The 19,957-nt window shown below is 47.9% G+C and overlaps 1 pseudogene; it reads right to left on the reverse strand.

The window, feature by feature from the left end:
• The window catches only part of LOC138570253 (zinc finger protein 850-like), a 360,228-nt pseudogene extending 348,279 nt beyond the window's left edge, over positions 1-11,949 (reverse strand).
• Between the last annotated feature and the right edge of the window lie 8,008 nt (positions 11,950-19,957).

Consider the following 19,957-nt stretch of genomic DNA (forward strand, 5'->3'; position numbering starts at 1 on the left):
GGAATCCAAAAACTAATGTAGTCCAAAGCAAAATAATGGGGGAAAAATAAGGAAAAACCATTGCCTCATGGTGAACACAAATATAAATCCAACAAATGTTTTCCAAACATCAAACTATGTACAAGAATATCCCAGGGTCCATGAGCCCAACACCATAAATGAAGCCTACTACTACTAACTAATAATAAAAATATATACAGAAAAGTGGCCATTGTCCGAGCGGTCCAAAAAAAATTTAAAAAATAAAGGAAACCTAACACTAACTAACTAAAGAACTATATACAATGGCAGCGGGCAAGTCCTGCGGCTCACTCTGTGATGTTGCCGGCCAGGGCATCATCGAACTCCATGTCGATGTCCCGGAGGCGGGACTCTGTCCTGGCCCCGAGGTCTCGCAGGGACAACCCCGTGTCCACCTCAAACTCCCTGCGAGCTTCCTCGAGGCACTCAGCCCGCCTCAACGCCCGACGCATGGAGAACTCCGCCCTGACCATGGTGAGCCGCTCCTCTTCCGCCCGCTGCCGCTCCGCCCCTATCCGCTGGACCAACTGCTCCCACACGGAAGACACTACCATCCCAGGGTTCTCCTGCCCTCCGGCCGATGCCTGCCCCTCTGATCTTGATGGCCCCGAGCCATGATGCCTCCCACGTCGAGCCTGCTGCTGCCTCCGACGCCACTGCCTCTGCCAGCACGACGGCATCCAGGCTGATGGAATCCACCGATGCCGTCGTGCACGTGCCCTGCCAGATGATGCCGGCACATCCTCCATCTGCAGGGGGACAGCTGCTGGTGTGTCCACCCCTGCTGGACCTTCGACTCCCGACTGTGGCAGGGATGGGGTCCCCACCGAGCTGGCTGCGTTGGTCGGGGCAGGTCCACAGGGGGCCCTGGTGGCATCTGGGCCGGAAGACGGCATGGAGCACGACTGGCGCATAGCCTCCACAGAGGAGGAGAGGGTCGCCAGAAGGCCACACACATGTAGGAAACCCCCGACCATGGCGGCTCCCAAATGGTTCACGTACGCACGGTGCTCTTCGTGATGATGTGCATGCTCCTCCCGGGAAGCATGCACCTCATCACGAATGCCAGCCCCTCGTCCGCAGGTAGAGGAGTGTCAGATGACATGGACATCTCCCCTACCTGCGGACGGGCCTGGGATGGGGCATCCCTGCTGGTGCATGGTGGTGCAGTCACAGTGTCAGGGACAGTGACATGCACAGGCACCTCCACAGCGACCTGTGCTGCCTCCTGCCCCTGGACTGCACCACTTGCACCAGCGGGGATGCCCCCACCAGGCCCCATGTGTGGCTCAGTAGCGGCCTCCTCCCCCTCTGTGGAAACCACCAACCTGGATGTCTCCACGCCGTCTTCCGCCGGTGCAAGCCCCTGTGGGGGCTCACCCACCCCTTCCGCTGCAGCCGTGGTGGCATCCCCGCCGCTCTGCTCCACAGCGCCTTCTCCGCCCTCTTCTTCACTTGCCACTGTGTAGAGGGAGACATAGAACACAAGCATCAGGGTACTGTACAATGGTCCCCTAGACAGGAAGCAACAGCAGATGAGTGGCACTGTCATACATCACTTCCATCATGTCCCTCCACAACGCATGGGTCAGTGCAGGCAAAACACATACAGTAACAGGCATGGCGCATGCCATGGACATTGGCATACATGACCAAGGGACTCATGATTCATACAATGTTGGTTTTAAACTCACATGCATCATGGGTCTTGCTATCACATGCACACACCTCACCGTAGTTCCATCCATCTGGCCTCGTACACCACAGACGCAGTGGATACAAGGATGACTAGGCTGCATCAGTGAATCTGAACATTGTCACAGACATGTGTCATGCATCCATGGCAGTTACAAGTCACAGACACGCAGGTCAGACACACACACATGGACACCATACGTGTACATGGGACCAGCACCCATCCCTCACCCCCACCCATGTCCAGGAACAGAGACTGCCATGCTTCCATGTGTCCATTCCGCACAGAGCCCCCCATGTTGCAATAGAACACATGCACCAACCATGTGGTTCACACATCACTGTACTCACATGCCTGACCATGATGTCCCTGCACACACACATATGTACATGGCCTATGTCACACATACAGGCAGGTATCAGACAACCAGCACACTGCAACATGCCCTGTCTCACACAGTAATGCTTGGCCACTTACCGGCCAACTCCAGATGGGTCTGCCTCCGAAGGATCGGGCCTGGAGCGCTGGGTCTACGCGTTCCAGGACCCTCATCTGGATGTCACTCAGGCGTGGCCGGCCCCCCTCCGCGAGGCGCCGGGCCTGATTGAGGGTCCTGGACCTCAAGTCCTCCCAGCGCTTCTTGATGTGCTTGATGTCGCGGGTTGCCACCCCCTTCGCGTTGATGGCAACCACTACATCGTCCCAGATCCTCTCCCGTCCTTCCTTGTTGGCGCGTGGTCTTCCGAAGAGGGCATCATAATGCCCCAGGACATGCTCCACCAGGACACCAACTTCCTTCTCACTGAAGCTGGTGGCCCTCTGCCTCTCTGGCTGGGGGTTGCCACTGGTCTCAGATGGTGCTTGCCCCGACATGGCGACCCCCGAGGCAGGCGTGGGTGGGCAACTGGGTCCTGGGGCTGGGCTGTGGAGCGATGGTATCCCAGTCGGGAGTCTACTGTTCCAGCAGGGGTGGACACAGCAACAGGCACCAAATGGCAGGGCACGGTGGCAGCAGGCAGGCAGGCAGCAGCAGATGGCACGTGGGAGGCTGCTCGGGGCACTGGGGGGCAGTGATTCGGCCTTCTGGGCAGGAGCGTGGTCTTCCGTGTGTATTCGCGTGGCCAGCTTGATACGGAGTGATTTGGCACGTGAAAAATCTGCACGTCAGCGTGTATCCCTCATTGCACGTGATGACAGAACACACGTGGATTTCAACCAATCGCGTGTGAAAGTTCACGGCACCCCGGAACACACGTACCCAGGCTAATCGCGTGTGGAACTACCCGCGCACCCGGAAACACACGTACCCAGGCTAATTGCGTGTGGAACTACCCACGCACCCGGAAACACACGTACCCAGGCTAATCGCGTGTGGAACTACCCGCGCACCCGGAAAAACACGTACCCAGGCTAATCGCGTGTGGAACTACCCGCGCACCCGGAAACACACGTACCCAGGCTAATCGCGTGTGGAACTACCCACGCACCCGGAAACACACGTACCCAGGCTAATCGCGTGTGGAACTACCCGCGCACCCGGAAAAACACGTACCCAGGCCAATCGCGTGTAGATTTTCTCGCGCACCCCTGTAATACACGTACCCAGGCCTATCGCGTGTGGGGACACCCGCACACCCCTGAAATACACGCTCCCCGCTCTGCGTTTGCTGCTGCCCTTTGCGCTGTATTGGGGATTTTGATGGCTTTTCCCTGCGCGAGGGGCGTTCTTGGGGGCGTAACTGACGCTGCTGCAGGGTCGCTGCACCACTCTGCGCCACGGCTGGTTGTGGATGTTGGAATCCATGAATACGCTGTGCGCCTGAATGTGTTTCGGCGCACGCGGCTGGCGCATACCGCACGCGCACACTGTGCGCCAGCCGCGTGCGCCACTTGTGCGCCGAATTCTATGAATTGGCCCCTGAGTGTCACGCTGCAGGTGCAGAAAACACAAAGCATGTTTCTCAGCCTGGGCGCAGCTTAAATAGTCTCTGGGTATCCCAGGTGTCTCTGGGCTGAACCACACCCAAAAGACTAGACTGCAGATACAGTTCTGGGAACCGAAATATGTGGGGGCATCCATCTTGTCCCCATTAATGCACTACAAGTCCAATCCCCAATGTTATCCTATGGGAGTGAGTGAGTCTGGTGCCACAAGCGCCAAGTCTGACTCCAAGTGGGTCTTTGGAGGGATGGAGAGGCCCTTGAGGGCCATGTAGGTGATTGTGGCCTGGCTCCAGCCTGACATCTTGGAGGGCTGTGGACATGAGGGGCAGGAATCATGACATCATCTCCCTCTTGAGAGAAGTCTGACTGCTTAGCCACAGCTACCAAATAAATCTTTGTGGTACAGACTGATACCAAAGGGGTTTTATTGCTCATACCTGTAGTCTTAATCTTCTGTAGTGCTCCCTAAGGGAACTGCACAGGATTCTGCCTAACACCTTCCCCAAGTACAAGAAAGTTAACAGTCTTAAGATTACCTTTTTCAAGTTCAATGTAATGCAATGCCACACAATCCTTGGGGGTTTGAGGATCCGTCCACTAGACAGCACTTGTGGTCTATGAAGTCTCAGTGTTCCCTTCCCCATGACTTCAACGTAGCATCCTCTGGTTAGCCTTGCCAGTCTGTTTATAGTGCTTCTCTTTGGTTTATTTTACAATGTCTTTTAGTTTTCCTCATTTAGAGCTAACTGGTCCAGGCAGAGTTGTCAGACCACACGGTTCACCCATCACAGGTCGCACAACTAGGAAACCTCAAGCTCTCCAATTCACACAAGTTAATCTGCACTTGTTCCCGTGTACAGATTCACATTCAGCCTATTGACTGTAGGGGCAGCTTCACACTTTCCTGGTTTCTCCCAGTTAGCCTGTTGGCTTTGGCCCCACTTGTCACATTTCTCTTACCTGGCGTTGCCCTTTTCGCATTGTTTCCAATTATAAAGTTTTATTTTCTGGTGGTCTGGTTCATACCCCACCTTTTATTATACTTCTTCACACTTGCAGTATTTTCTTCATAATCCTTTTCAAATGGGCACTTTTCTTGCGGCTTCTGTTTGGCATTAGCTTTGCCCATAAAACACAGTTCTGTATTAATTATTCCTGCTTCGGCTTAAGTTCCAATTTTCATTCGGTTCGGTATGCAATACATGTTTCAGCATTGTTCCAGGTTTTGCACTTAATTCGGTATTCAATAGATTTATTTCATCAATGTTTCAAGTTCTCACCCAGTTAGGGATTTAATATGTATTTTAGTAAAGTTTCAAGTTTACACCCCACTCGGCGGTCCAAAAAGGCACTGCGTTACTCACATGCAGAGCTCTAGAGGTCCCCCGGCTCAGAGTGATTTCCCCGCACTCACCGGTCTACGACTTCCTCTTTGGCAGTTCTGGTTACCTTCTTCTTGCTTCGCCGGTCCGGCTCCTGCAAGCCCCACTCCCACTTCTGCTGCTCTGCAGCACCTGCCAGCGTCTCTGCCTCCTCCACGTGGACGGCATCCTCTTCTTCCTGCTTGCTCGCAGATGCTGCTAAATGCAGCCAAGCACGGATGCTGGCATTCTTGTGGCAATCCAACAACCCACCTGGCCTGGGGTCTCCACAGTTTCCTGGGCTACGGCTAGGTTCCTCGCTTTCTATCAGGCCCCACGACAGCTGCCTCCTCACAACACGGGTCCGCTGCTGGCAACTTCACCACAGGCTTCGCTGTCTCTCCTCATGTTCTTTCTCTGGCTTCTCTTTATACACCAGTGACCCTTCAACATGTTGCAGGTGTGGATTCACCATCAGACTTGCCTGACTATAGTTAAAGGGACATGCCTGACCCACACAGTTCTTTGCAAGCATCTTCCTCGTCCCAGTACCAAAGTGCTGAAAAAGTGTAGTGTCCATTTCTCTCAATGTCCTCTTTTTCATCCCAGTACTTTCAAATGTCAAATGTGGTGAAATGAGGGGAGCTGTATTACAGTGGCCTGCAAAGGCCGGGGGAGGGTTACATTGTTCCTCAACAGGGAAAGGGGGGTAGCATATGTCACCCGAAGGCACCTCATTCCCAATCCCCAAGGACCCTCCACCCCCAGGGTCAGGTTCCAAAAGCAATGGCCTTTCCTTTGTCACCTGAGAAAAGGATCCAGGGGAAGTAGGAGTGAGAATACCCTTCAGTTTCCCTCAGCACCCAGTCACCCTGCGGTCCCCCGATGTAGCCAACAACGGTCAGGCTGTGCAATGTGTCACATTATTTATCCCTGTTTGGAGAAATTTGTAAATGGGCAAACACATTTTGCAACACAAAGTTCAAAGTGGGTGACAATGATCAGCACTGGCAACACTAGTGTGAGGTTTGGTACAGAAGAATATGTGGATACATCAAGCGTGTATTAGATGAAAGCAATGTGGTGTGATTCATTCCTACAAAGCCTTTGCATAGAACCAATACAGCCTTGCCTCAAATGTTTTTGTCTTGCGATCGATAATGTACCGGCAGTAATAACTTCTATAGGACTTCTATGAACGTTTAATATGCAAATCCCTTAGGTTTCTATGCTAATCGCCAACCTGATACGATCAAGCATGTCTTCTTCTGCCGCCTGCTCTCTTATATAAAGCAAGAAAACGTTGTGAAGGTTACCAACAGACTAAGAATTACCAGGTCAGAGAGCTGGAGGTAAGGCGCTCTTTTAATATTACCTTCACTTATACTATTTGAAACCTTAAAATGTAACAAGATATCATTTCTGCTACTTGCCTTGGAGCTTCTATTGGGTCCCACTTTCCATCTGGATGGGTTAGCGGGCAGTACTGATGCGAGTAGGGCTGGGTTAAGTTTGCTCTGATATATACTTGAACACTGTGCTGCATCCTGCATGCCAATCCGAATTCATGTACCAGTGGTAGATTCTGTCAGTTTAGGCTTCTGTCCCTGCCCTGGTGTGTTCTATCGTGTGTCACTTTCTTTGGTCACAGCCACTTCCACTTCACCAAAGACACGCTCTGTCCTTCCTTCGATGAATGGTGTGTTTTTCCAGGTGGGCAGGGGTTGTGACGGCACCTGGGAGTTGACACAGCATAATCTTCCTCTGGATTTTCCGAGCGACTATTGTTCATAATTAACTGAACCATCCCAAATCTTACTCTGACTGTGTCACAACCTGGTCCTTTTTTTCTCTCCAGAGTCATAGTTGAGATTTCCTTCCCCACACAACTAGCTTCTAACAACTATTGGGGAGATCATACTGGGTGACACGTATCGGCCATAGCAGCCCATGGCATCCAAGTATGGATTGATTGGATGTATGTTGTATGAAATAGACATTGCCTGAATGTATTCATTGTGCATTTACAATTATTCCTGCTGTGGGCAAAATTGTGTAACCTAAAGCAAAAATGAAATACAAACATCACAATAATACATTTAAAACTCTTTACGCACCCATTCATTCTAACATAAAACTTGAATCGAGGTCACCCCACTAATTAAAACAAATGATACACCTGTGTTCCAGGAAGCAGTTTACACAAAGCACAGCCAAAAAAAATATATTTAACATATACACGGAGGTACTAGTACAAATGTATTTTTCATGTTAACAAACAGTAACATAATGGCAAAAGCTCAATATTCGTTTATTCAGCCTTTCTTTCAGGTTATGAACTCTGGTGGGTGAGGTTTAAATTAGACAGGTCAGCTTTTCCAGGATCACTATCATTTGGCAAACATGTTTCTCCACTATTCCTTCATCATCATTACTCCCACAGAAACTTCATTTTAGATAGAAAGGCACCATTTCTTTTCCAAATTTGCATGAGTTAAATTACCTGAGAGCTAAATGAAAATTTCAAATCCATTTGCTCTTCCCATTTTAGTCACAAAAAGTATTTTTTCAAAATACATGCCCATATCATTTAATGTATCACTTTTGATGTGTGTTTTCATGCCTTGCACACCAAATCCATTTCTTATAAAACAGTGATTTAACAGTGTATGTAATTATACCTCCATATGCAAATCCTAGGACAAGGAACCATGAACTAATTTTAAGTGTTCCAATAAAGATATGCAATAGTATTGAGAAGTTTGAGGGTCATGAGGAGACAGTAGAGTTGTAGAATTTGCTGCAAAGGGGAAATGTTTCAGGGTCCATTCAGAAGGTTTTTCCAGATGAGGCACAAATTCCTGCAGACTGTAGGTTTATGGATTCCATAGTGCATTTTTATCCTGGATGAACAATGCCTTTTCATACGTGTTAAGCAGTGCTTAATCTAATTAGCCATGTCAGAATATACAACTTTCTCCAATTGTATTAAGAACGGCTCCAGAAAACGTTATTTTGGAATATTTTACTCCCTATGTTTTATAGTTAAAATTCGTTTTGGAGGGGGTTTAAAAATGCAATTGTCATTCCCAATGGAGGCTTTTTTTACTTGTGTAAAAAAATGCTGTAACTAAAACAGATATCTTTGTAATTCATGCTTCTTTGCACCTAGTAATTCATGCAAACTAAAGTTTCACTATAGATCAGATAGTATTACCTGCAGAACACACTTCAATGGTGCTGCATGGCTGATGTAACTGAGATTAACATATACATGGAGCAGAGTAGATGTAAGAGGAGAGGCTAGCACCTATGTGTATATTGTTTCAAATTGTTTAGTTAGAGAATAGCTACACTTGTCAATTCTTTGGGAGTAAATATGTACAGTACACACCATCTCTGTAGGGCAGGTATTAAGAGCGGCCTTCTTTTTTTTAAAATACATTTTCATTTTCTATGACATTTACTCACACAAAGGTTTATTGGTCCTACTACCATTTAAAACAGACGAGAATCCATCAAAATTAAGGAAATGCAAACGAGAATATGTGTGTCTTCAGCAAGCGTCTGAAGGCTACATCATCTGTGGTCTAATGTGCAATCTCAGACAAAGGGTATTTCAGATATCTGGTGCTAAAACCAAAAAAGGCAACAACACCCGGTTATCTTCTGAAACAGAATTCCTCATCTAGAGGTGGGGCTAGATCTAAAAAACATAGGCAGCACAAGGGTGGAAGGAAGGAATGCAGAAAAGGGGGTCCTGTGCCATAAAAGTTACAATGAGCCAGGCAAAGTACCTTAACCCCATGCTAAGGAAATCCGTGAAGTTGTAATGAACCAAAATGATATGGTAATATTTCCGAACTCCTGAAATAAGCCAGGGCAGTGACTACCTAAAGTTTAGTCACATAAGCCAGACAGCTAAGAACAAATGACACTACCTTTGTCAAGTCTGGAACAAATTAGGGGTATGGCTTCTGGATAGGAAAAGTGGGGTATTCTACAACAATGTAAGGAGGAAATAAACTTCTGCTAACCACAGTGTAAGAGGGGCAAGTGAGAGCCTACAGTGGCGTGAACACGTAGCTGCGAGGCAGGTCAGAAGGAAACATGCCAAAGTGCTATGTGCAGCAATCAATATATACAATGGTATTACAGTTCTGTTGTAGTTTTCAGATAATAGATAACTCTGAAAGTTTAGTGATGCCTTTGCTGAGCTACCTATCAGCCATAAGAGGACCAGAGTGTTGCCAGAGCAGGACCTACAGCTGTAGGAGTAAAGTAGACTGACCAGGGACAACACATAACATGTTGAGCTTCGGGGATAAGACAAAACCATGGGCATGCCACATCCTGTGAAAATGGACTTTGATATCAAAGGGGGCATCATAGCTACTTCTCTTCTGTTAGCCTAGACGAATTGTAAAACAAAAAGAAGTAGGCAGTGTCCCTGGTGCAAGCCTCCCTTAGACAAAGTAGGATCTAATGGCCAATATTGTTAAAGGCACCCAAAAGGTCCAATAGGATACTTAACTTTTCCCAAATTCACTGCACTGATGCAGTTTCTCATCTGTTCTCTGTAACCAACCACACAAATGATTACCCATCTAGTGCTATCTAGCATCTTGGTACTGTATTGGTATGACACTTCCCCAGAAGATCCAATCAGGGTCTACAGTTATCGATTCAACTACAGTATCTTTAGGCATTTTACAAAATGTTAATTCTTAATAATGTGCCTAACGTCCTAAGGCATAGTGCTCATAGGATAGGGACTTTAATACAGAGGGTACAGTCTCTTGTTAGAATATTCCAAAAGGGATGCATTTCTAACAGAAAAAATTCAACCAATTGTAATCATCTGCTATTTGAATGCCAAATGAAGCTGGAAGCAGCTGTGGCAATATGATCAATATCCATGGCAAACTCAATCCCACTGAAGAAATACTACATTCTCTCTGAGGCTTTTTCAGTTGCAAAGGAGGTGTCCTCCACCTGCATGCCCCCTCTCATGGCAGATAAGAACATCTGTTGTACTGCAGTATTTTCCATGTTCAATGCATTGAAATGATTCCTCATTTGTATGTTTTGTCTGGTGCCTAATAAGATTACTTCTCTCACTGAAGCTTTTTCCACATTTTGTGCATTGATAAGGTTGCTCACCTGTATGCATTCTCTGATGGCGAATACAATCTCCCTTCTGAATGAAACTTTTCCCACATTCACTGCACTGATACGGTTTCTCACCTGTATGGGTTCTCTGGTGGTGAATAAGATGTCCCTTTAGAACAAACCATTTCCCACATTCTAAGCACTCATAAGGTTTCTCACCTGTGTGTTTTCTCTGGTGGAGAGTAAGATTTCCCTTCTGAATAAACCCTTTTCCACATTCAGTTCATTGATATGGCTTCTCACCTGTGTGTGTTCTCTGGTGGATAGTAAGATCTCCCTTCTGAATAAACCCTTTCCCACATTCAGTGCACTCATGTGGTTTCTCACCTGTATGTGTTAATTGATGGTTCATAAGACTTCCCTTCTGACTGAACCTTTTCCCACATTCAATGCACTGATGAGGTTTCTCACCTGTATGTTTTCTCTGGTGGACAGTAAAATCACTCTTCTGAATAAACCCTTTCCCACATTTAGTACACTCATAAGGTTTCTTACCTGTATGTGTTAATGTATGGTTCATAAGGCTTCCCTTCTGACTGAACCGTTTCCCACATTGTATGCACTGATGAGGTTTCTCACCTGTATGCGTTCTCTGGTGGCAAATAAGCTTTTCCTTTCTAGCAAATCCTTTTCCACATTCAGTGCACTGATGAGGTTGCTCACCGGTATGTGTAAACTGATGGCTAATAAGACTTCCCTTCTGACAGAACCCTTTTCCACAATCAGTACACTCATACGGTTTCTCACCTGTATGTGTTCTCTGGTGACAAATAAGGTGCCCCTTTTCAACAAACCCTTCCCACATTCAGTGCATGGATAAGGTTTCTCACCTGCATGTCTTAACTGATGGTTAATAAGACTTCCCTTCCGACTGAAACCTTTCCCACATTTAGTGCAATCATATAGTTTCTCACCTGTATGTGATCTCTGGTGGCGAGTAAGCTGTCCCTTTTCAGCAAACCCTTTTCTACAGTCAGTGCAATGATAGGGTTTCTCACCTGTATGTGTGAACAGATGCTTAATAAGACTTTCCTTCCGACTGAACCCTTTCCCACATTCTGTACACCGATGATGTTTCTCACGGATCTGTGTTTGCTGGTGGCAGATAAGTGTATCATGCAAATTAATGTCAGTCTCACCTTCAATGCACTCATAATGATCATCATCCATGCTCTCACATGGGAAATAAGTATGTTGATGAGCTGTCAACCTTTTCTATATGTTACTGTGTTTTGCCAGTTTATTTTGTGAGCTGCTTAATACGAGGACCCTTTCCACTGAACGTTTCCCCAAATTCAAAGTGCAGATGAGCTTTTGCATGTCTAGGTTGTGTCTCGTGACAAACAATATTTTTCCTATTACTGAACCTTTTACAATATTCAGTGCTTCAATACGGTTTGTCAGTTCATATTTACATGTGAATCAGAAAATTACCTAAACAACTACCCTAACATTCAGATTATGTATGAAATAGCACTCACATGTGTTCTATCAGGAATAATAGGCAAAACAAAAAGGCTTTTCTTACTGTTCATCAAAGTTGCTTTCATTATTGATGTTGCCACAAAGGCGCTGCATGGATGGAAACCATCATATATTCATCATGCTTCTCAATACCAGTTCCTAAATACTCTGATAAGACAACCAAACCCCATACTTGTGTCCTTCTAAGATGTTGGGAATGTTCACAGTCAATGAAGCTTTGCACTGCATCAGACAAGGGAATTAAATAAACGTTGCTGGTGCATTTATGGGGCATCGATCACCTAATGAAATAAAAGGAGATGCACATTATTAGTTTCAACATGTTCTCAACCACAGGCATCACATGTAGCAGGCAGGCAGGCTCTCAGTAATAGTGATGTGCCAATACAACGTTGAAGTACCATCTACTGAGGACAGGCACCTTAAGGAAGCAGAACAGTGGTGTGCCAATGATGATAATTTGAAAGAGGTGATATGCAGCAGGAATAATGTGGTTCATGTTAATTTAGAACCTTTCAGTATCCAAGAGCATGAGAAAACAAATCAGACAGGCTGAATGAACAAAACTTTTTAGGTGGACAGCTAAAACATCAGGAATAATCATATATGGTCGGTCATCTCATTTCCTCACAAAGGATTAAGTTAGTATGTGAACGTTCTCCATTTCCATATATAAACGATAATGGCAGGTCTTCCACACTAGGACAGCAGTTTGTCACCAATCATATACATCATTTGACCAGTCTATTAGGTTATCAGTGATAAATTCCGTACCTTTGGGCACCTATAGATTGCCCCAAAGACAAATATATGATGGACATCACTACAGAAGAAGCAAGGACTAAATTGAGATGTAAGGAAAAAGCACTGGTCTCCTACCACATTGAGACGGGGCACAGGCTGTGCCGCCACTACATTCAAACACTGACTTTAAACACCAATATAATTGGTCAGAAAGAATATTGGCCTTCCTAATTCTTTATACAAATGCCCTATTGCCATGTATTGTAATTGATTAGCCAACGAGGTACCAGTTTAACTGGCCTGTTTAAAATATTACTGGGTAGTTTTCTGGTGGGAGACACGCAGTCGTATTGTTAAGGAGTGGGTGCAAATGATCCTATTACTTGCTAGTTTCCCATACCCCAATCCCAGTTCTTTCTTTTAGAGGACAAATTCAAATTCTAATAATTGGACCCCAAGTTCAATCTGAGCAAGCCCGTAAGCACTGTGTGGCGTTACCAAAAAATGTTACTGTGGGAACCACTTTAACCATGTCCCAGTTAACCAGTAGATATATATCCCCATAATTGTCAATATTAAAGACCTCCCCAATTCTTGTCACCGTTTATTGATTACACACATTGGGCCTCATTACAAGTTGGCCGGTGCAGTATTAATGTGCCAGTATTCATATTTACCGGCACATTGCCGCACCGGCTAACTACACATTTGCCGGTGAGTTGGCCGGAATGACCTCCAGCTAACAGCTGGAGGTCATTCCACCACCCCAACAGCAAAAAAGAGCCTGTATTATAGGTGCCAGTAATACTGTTCCTGTATTACAGGCAATAGGTATTAACACCGTTTCTCCAGCACTTGTAATCCAGTTGCATCCCACCGGACCGAGTGCTGGAAATGGTATTATAGTTTGCTGTTATCCTGGTGGAACTACTGCCAACATACCAGCTAACTTGTAATGAGGTCCATTATTCCCTTTGTACACTTTGGCGATTCCACACCCCCTACTGTAGGGGAATCTGTTCAGCATAATCCCAACGGTCTATGAATGGGGGATAACTACTTTGTCAGCATCTGTTGCAAATTTCACAAAGTTGTTGGTGACCCATATGGCAGTGATGCCGGAATAAGATTTGTGTTTGTGGGATAGGACCAGTGCTTAAAAAGTGGATCTAAAGCTGTCTGGGGGGAGGAAGGGCTTGTCCTTTCACAGGACAGAGAGCTAGTACTAAGATGTCTAGGTTTTCTTAGCTATGTGTCTCTTGAAGAAGAGGTGTTTGTCGATGTGGAACCCAAGGGACTTGGCACAGGAGGTGAGCTTGGGTGTAAAGCCCTCAGGGTTTATGGTTGCGAGCCAGGGATGTATGTCTGGGTGTTCGGTGTCATTGGTGAGGAGTAGGAATTCGGTCTTGGGGGGGGGGGGGTTGAACTTCATGTATGTACTGGACATCCAAGACTAGATCAGTGAGAGGTAGGTTTTGAGCCTGTAGATGTCCTCGTTGGAGCTGATCTTGAGGTATGGCTTTGTGATATTCACCTATTGGTGGATGTGGATGTTGTGTGTGGCTAGGGGGGCTCATAAACAATCAGGGATATTGATTGACAATCCAACATTCAGCCTTAAGTGTTAGTTAAAGTCACTAGTTGTCACACATACCAACACTTTTAGGAACAGACTGTATACACATGGTGCTCATTCTGTCTGCATTAAATGTGTTACCTACCGGTCCCTAATAGAAGAACACCCTTTCCCTGTGTGGGGTGTCTGTCCCTAGGAGAGAGGTGACGGACCGCCTATCTAAAAGGGATAGAGGGAGAGCAGTCCCTAAGTCTACAATGTTATTCACTGTCGTGCAGCTAATTCGGCCTTTATGTGGGGGATGGTCGGGTCCCCGTGCAGTATCTCGTTGACAGTTGCCATCTAGGTCGCCCAATAGTAGATCTGGATGTTTGGTAGTCCTATCCCCCCCTCCCAGACTGAGCATTGAAGGGTTTTGAGAGATATTCTCGGGTGTTGCCCACCCCACAGGAGTTTACGTGTTATTCTGTCTATTGTATGGAACTCATCAGTGGGGATGTGGAGAGGGGCATTTTGAAGGATGTACAAGAACCGGGGTAGGGCCAGCATCTTGAAGAGCGCCGCCCTGCCCATCAATGGCAATGGCAGTGCTTGCCAATGGGTCACGTCTTGTGCATATCTTCTAGCTAGCGGGAGTAGGTTTTGAGTTACTTAGCTATCCAGCTTGTTTGTAATTAGAATACCCAGGTATCGGAACTGTACGGTTTCAATATGATATGGGGAACCAGATGCCGGTATACAGTCTACCCCTTTCACCGGAAACAGCACGGATTTGGCCCAGTTCACCCTAAGGCCACTAAAGGCTCCTTAGCTTATCAGTATTTGAGTGACTATAGGGCAGGAGATCGCTGGGTCGCCCAGATACACCAGGAGGTCATCTGTATAGAGGGATATCCTATCCTCCCAGGTTGAGCTCCATCTGAAGCCGGTCCACGTGGTCGTGTCCCGCAGAATGACTGCCAATGGTTCTATTATGAATGCAAACAAGATTGCCGAGAGCGGGCAACCTTGCCTGGTCCCTTCCCCAATCGGATGTTTCGCAAGGGCCATCTGTTCACTCTTACCTCCGCTAATGGCTTGTTATAGAGGAGTTGTACCCATTTAATAAATGGTTCCCCGAATTGCATCATACGCATTATTGCCCATAGAGCCTCCCAATGAACTGAATCAAAGGCCTTCTTGAAATCTATAGCCAATAGTGCCAGTGATTGCTGCAGGACAGGTGCTCTCTCTAGCGCGAGGTGGAGCCTGCAAATGTTCATCCTTGTGGATCTTTGAGGCATGAAGCCGCATTGATCTGGATGGATCAGTGCTGTAATGACCAATTGAAATCTATTAGCAAGTATTTTGGCTAGTATTTTAGCTTCACTGTTAATTAGGGATATGGGCCGATAGAAGTGCATTCATCCGGGGGCTTGCCCTTTTTGGGAATCACTATAATGGTGGCCTTACGGAGATATGGTGGGAGCTCGCCCTTTGTTAGGGAGTGCTCAAACATGTTAAGCAAATGGGTGGGTATGTCTAGGTGGTTTAGCTTTTTCCAAATATCAAGTGGGAACCCGTTGGGACCTGGGGTCTTGCCTGTTTGGAGTTGGGCTATGGCTGTTGATATTTCATCAGTCGTTATTTTGTTATCGAGCTCTTTGGCCTGCTCTGTGGTGAGTGTTGGGAGATCGATACTGTTCAGTATGGTGCTGGTTGCTGCAGTGGTAGGGGGTTTATAGAGGTCCTCGTAGAAATCAGCAAAGCGTTCTGCTATCCCTCCATCGGAGAAGACTGGATCTGTATCTGAAGATTTTATGCACTTCACCTTCTGTTGTCCTTCGTCGCGTTTCTCCAGCCAAGCAAGCATTTTGCCTGCTTTGTCCCCCGTTTCGTATAGATGTGCCTTCATGGCGTTATGAGCTTTTTGGGCGCAATCCAGAGATAGGTTTTGCAGCTTCTTCTGCGCCAATGTGAGGGCTCTGCTCGTTTCAGAGGTGTTGTTGGCGATGTGCTCTGTTTCCCTGGACACAACTTCTCTTTCGGCTTCGATGATCCGTTCGCGTTGTGCCTTCTTCTTTGCCGATGTCCACGATATAATCTTGCCACGTAGGACTGGTTTGTATGCCTCCCAGAGTGTATTAGGGTTGTCAACCGAGCCTGCATTTAGCTCGAAGTGGTTGGAGGTGGCTGCCTCTATTTTTTCTTGTAGGTCTGGGAACCCCAGATAGTAAGAGTTTAGTCACCACATGGGAGGCGGTCGAAGTCTCTCTGTTTCTAGTTCAAGTAGTAGTGGGGAGTGGTCGGAGATTCCCCGTGGGAGGAAGGATGCGCTGCACACTTTAGGAGTATTTTGATGTGGTAAGAAGAAGTAATCTATTCTGGACATTGAGGCATGAGCTCCAGGATGAAAGGAATATTGATGAGTCTCTCTGTGTAGGTCACGCCACGCATCACACAGACCCATTGCAGACACGAAAGAGGCCAGTTTGGTAGTGGTGGTAGGATTCCTGGCTCTCAAGTGCGTGCGATCCAGGATGTTGTCCATGACTTCATTGAAGTCCCCTCCTATTACTCATGTGTCTGCGGGATTTGCTGCCAGGATGGGGGTAATATTGGTTAAAAGATTATTAAGAAGGGTAGGCGGGGAGTACACTGCCATAAGTGCTAGGGTTTGGCTCCAGAGAGTTTCTTGAATTTGGACATAACGACCTCCTCTGTCCTGTGTTATATGCTTGATCTCCAGCAGAAGTCTTTTATGAATTAGTATGAGCACCCCTCTCGCCCCATGGAGAAACCCGCATGCACCGCTGTACGGTAGTTAGATCTTTGGAAGAATTTGCATGCATTTCCCGCTAGATGCGTTTCAGTCAGGAAAGCTATATCCAGGGAGTGCCTGTTGATTGCAGGCATTTCTTGAGCGGATCAAATAACTGGCAAGCTTTCTATACTTGCCTAGTGAAGACAGGGAAGAAGGCAATTCTTGATCCGTTGTATGTGACAGTCCCTTTAGATCTTGCCAGCTGCAGTACCGTATCTCTTTCCCTATAATTCAGGAACCTTGCGATGACTGTACGCGGCGGTGCACATGGCGTGATCTTGCCGGTCGGGATGCGGTGGGCCCGCTCAATTGAGAAGAATTTGAAGGAATAGGCGTCATATGTGTCCACAAGCCATTCCTCAAGGAATAGTTCCATGCAATCCCCCTACTCCTTCTTGGAAAGGCCAAGTATGCGAACATTGTTTCGCCTAGATCTTCCCTCGCTGTCGTCCACTCTCGATTCCAGGAGCTTTATACGCGTTTACATGCCGGACATCTGGCGGTTCACCCCACGTAGGCTGTCCTCAGTTTCCGAGATTCGTGCCTCCGCTTCCCCCGTGCATGAGGTCAGCTTCTGCAGGTCATGTCTTAGTAGGGACACGTCCACGCCAATACTGTCCATCTTTTTCTCCATGGAAGTGCTAGAGTTGGCAATGGCACTCATTATGTCTCTGAAGGAGATGTTTTCCTCCATGCAGTCTGTATCGGATAGTGACAGCCTGTCTGGGGAGCGAGTCACCGGTGTGGTTGCATATTGTTCTATTCTACTTTGTGTGGAGGTTTTCCTGGCCTTGTCTTTCCCCATTTCTGACGTTCTGGCGTGGTGGCTCTGAAGATCCGGGTCTCTCTTGGAGGGAGGCACCGGTGGGAGCGTGGATAGGCAAATGTTATCGGAGGGGCCGGGGGTGACCACACCGCTCCTTTAGTGTTATGTGGGCGGTGGCCACGTGGATCCGTGTCGGATATGTCTATGATGTTTCGTTACCTTCTTGTGGGTATAATGAGCACAGGATGCAGGCTTTCGTTTGAGGTTGTGTCGGATGTGAGCCTCTGTGTGGGCCTAAACCCGCCGTGGGTTCGTGCTTTCGTGCGCTTCATTTGTTACAATTGCCTTCCTGGGCCTCACTCGTATTGTTATGCTCTAGAGCTTTCACAGTGTGCAGGAGAGGGGAGATGGTGACGGGTTAGGCAAGCGTGAGTCTTTTGAATATTAGGCAGTAATGTATTCTGAGTGCCGGGGCGGCAAGCGCACCGGCCACGCAGGGTCTGTTGGGGTTAACTTTCCCCCCTCCACTTTTTGCCTCCAGTTTGTAATGGGGATGACAATCCTCTTTATGCCGTTGCGTGGGGTACTTATTTTGAACTCCTTTTTAAATGTGGCCTTGCAGCTTATCTCACAATTGTTCTGTTGGTTGTCCGTCCCCTCTCCTTTTTATTGCTGATCGATGACAACTGTGTTTGGTTGCCTGAATTGGCAGGCTTACTGGGGCGTGAGGCTCGCCTCCGCCATCATGTTGCCATGCATTCAATGTTTATGACCAACGGTCGCGCACACTACTGCTGATGTGCGGCAGTTCTGATATGCCGTGATGTGTCTCCACCTCTAGCACCAGTAGTGCCCTTCTGGAGCAGGGAGCTGCGCCTATATGGGAGGCCTTGCTAGTGGCACACTGCAGGTGGCTTGGGCAGTTCGTGAGGCTTGTCTGGTGATAGCGCGGGTCACACTGGTTGTTTCTCTGATTCCCTCGTGGACTTCATGCGGCGGCCTGTTCGTGTTAATAAACTGATGGGGCTATTGCGAGTGAGCGCGCCCACGGGGATCCGTCCGCGTAATCAGCGCGGGGAGGGGGTGGCGGGGGGGAGCCCAGTCAGGCACCTCCGACAGCACACCCTGCTGACTTAGTGTCTTTACATTTCAAGGCATGCGTGCACCTCAGGTTTACGGTGCACGCAGTGGGGGCTCCAGGGGTGGTAGTGTTCCGTCGGGGAACAGATCAGGATTGTCATTCAGTGTTTCTGGCCCCAATCCCCCGCCTTCTCCCCTCCTTACCGCCGTATGAAGCAGCCGTCCGATGTAGGCAGATGGATGGAAGCCACTCCGTGAGTCCAGCAGGCGCTCTACGCAGAGCGGAGTGCCCGCGACTCTGTTGCAGTTCTGGACGGCTTGATGGTGTTGAGGGTCTGCCCCCGGGGCGAGCTGCAATGACACACGGGCTCCCTCGATGCCGCGGCAGTGGCGTACGCCAAATGGACTGTGTCCTTGTGGGTGCAGGTCACCGCTGGTAGGGGCCCGGCGTCCACCGAGCCACCGGGGTCACTCCGCCCCCACTCTCCGACTCTTAGCGGGGAAGGGAGACCGCCCGACCTGGGCAGCCCACGCCAGCGGGAAGCAGGGAGGCACATGCTGGATCTCGCCCACTTGCGAGAAGGGAGCAGTGACGCAGCGGTCCACAAGCTCCTCCGCCCACACCTGGGCTCGCAGCAACTATCCTCCGCACTCTATCTTGTTGGTTTTCCACGGGATGGGTCCTTCGTCGGCACACGGCATCCTCCGCTCTTCTGCAGCTTGCAGCGGCCATTTTGATATTCCTCCGCTGCGCTGGCCCACTTCTTGGAGGCTTCGTAGCTGGGTCACCCGGCCCCGGTTTCACTCCGGAGCTGGATAGAAGTGTGCAGTATTGTCTCCCACACTGTTAAGGCGTTTTAGGTCTTCACAGGCTGGCAATTAGAGCAGGATTAGTGCAGGATTTGGCTGGCGGCACGGGAGCGATGTAAACTCACATCCGCATCGTTACCCTGCTGGCCACGCCCCCCTGGCCCTGTGTTTTTTAATTGACCTTCAAAGAAGTGTGTTGGCACTAGGCTGTAGACAAAGTTCTTGGTTAAGGGAAACCATAAAAATGATTACTAAGAGAATTATTAATAAAAAATCTTCTGGGGGGGGCTTGATATAGAAGGCAATGCTAAAGACACCCAAGGGGTGATAAGTAAATTATTGATATGGCATGTGTGAACCACTAATGGATTCAAATTTCCTGGACAGCTTAGTCTGTTTGTTGATGGTTTGGAGAAAGACTGTTCTCCATTACAATGACATCACATCAGTCCCGTATTCCACATGTTCTTCTGGATATCGTGCGTAGTAATGGTCGACC

This window comes from Ambystoma mexicanum, chromosome 2q (assembly GCF_040938575.1).
Source record: "Ambystoma mexicanum isolate Mex_15411 chromosome 2q, UKY_AmexF1_1, whole genome shotgun sequence".
Lineage (NCBI taxonomy): Eukaryota > Metazoa > Chordata > Amphibia > Caudata > Ambystomatidae > Ambystoma > Ambystoma mexicanum.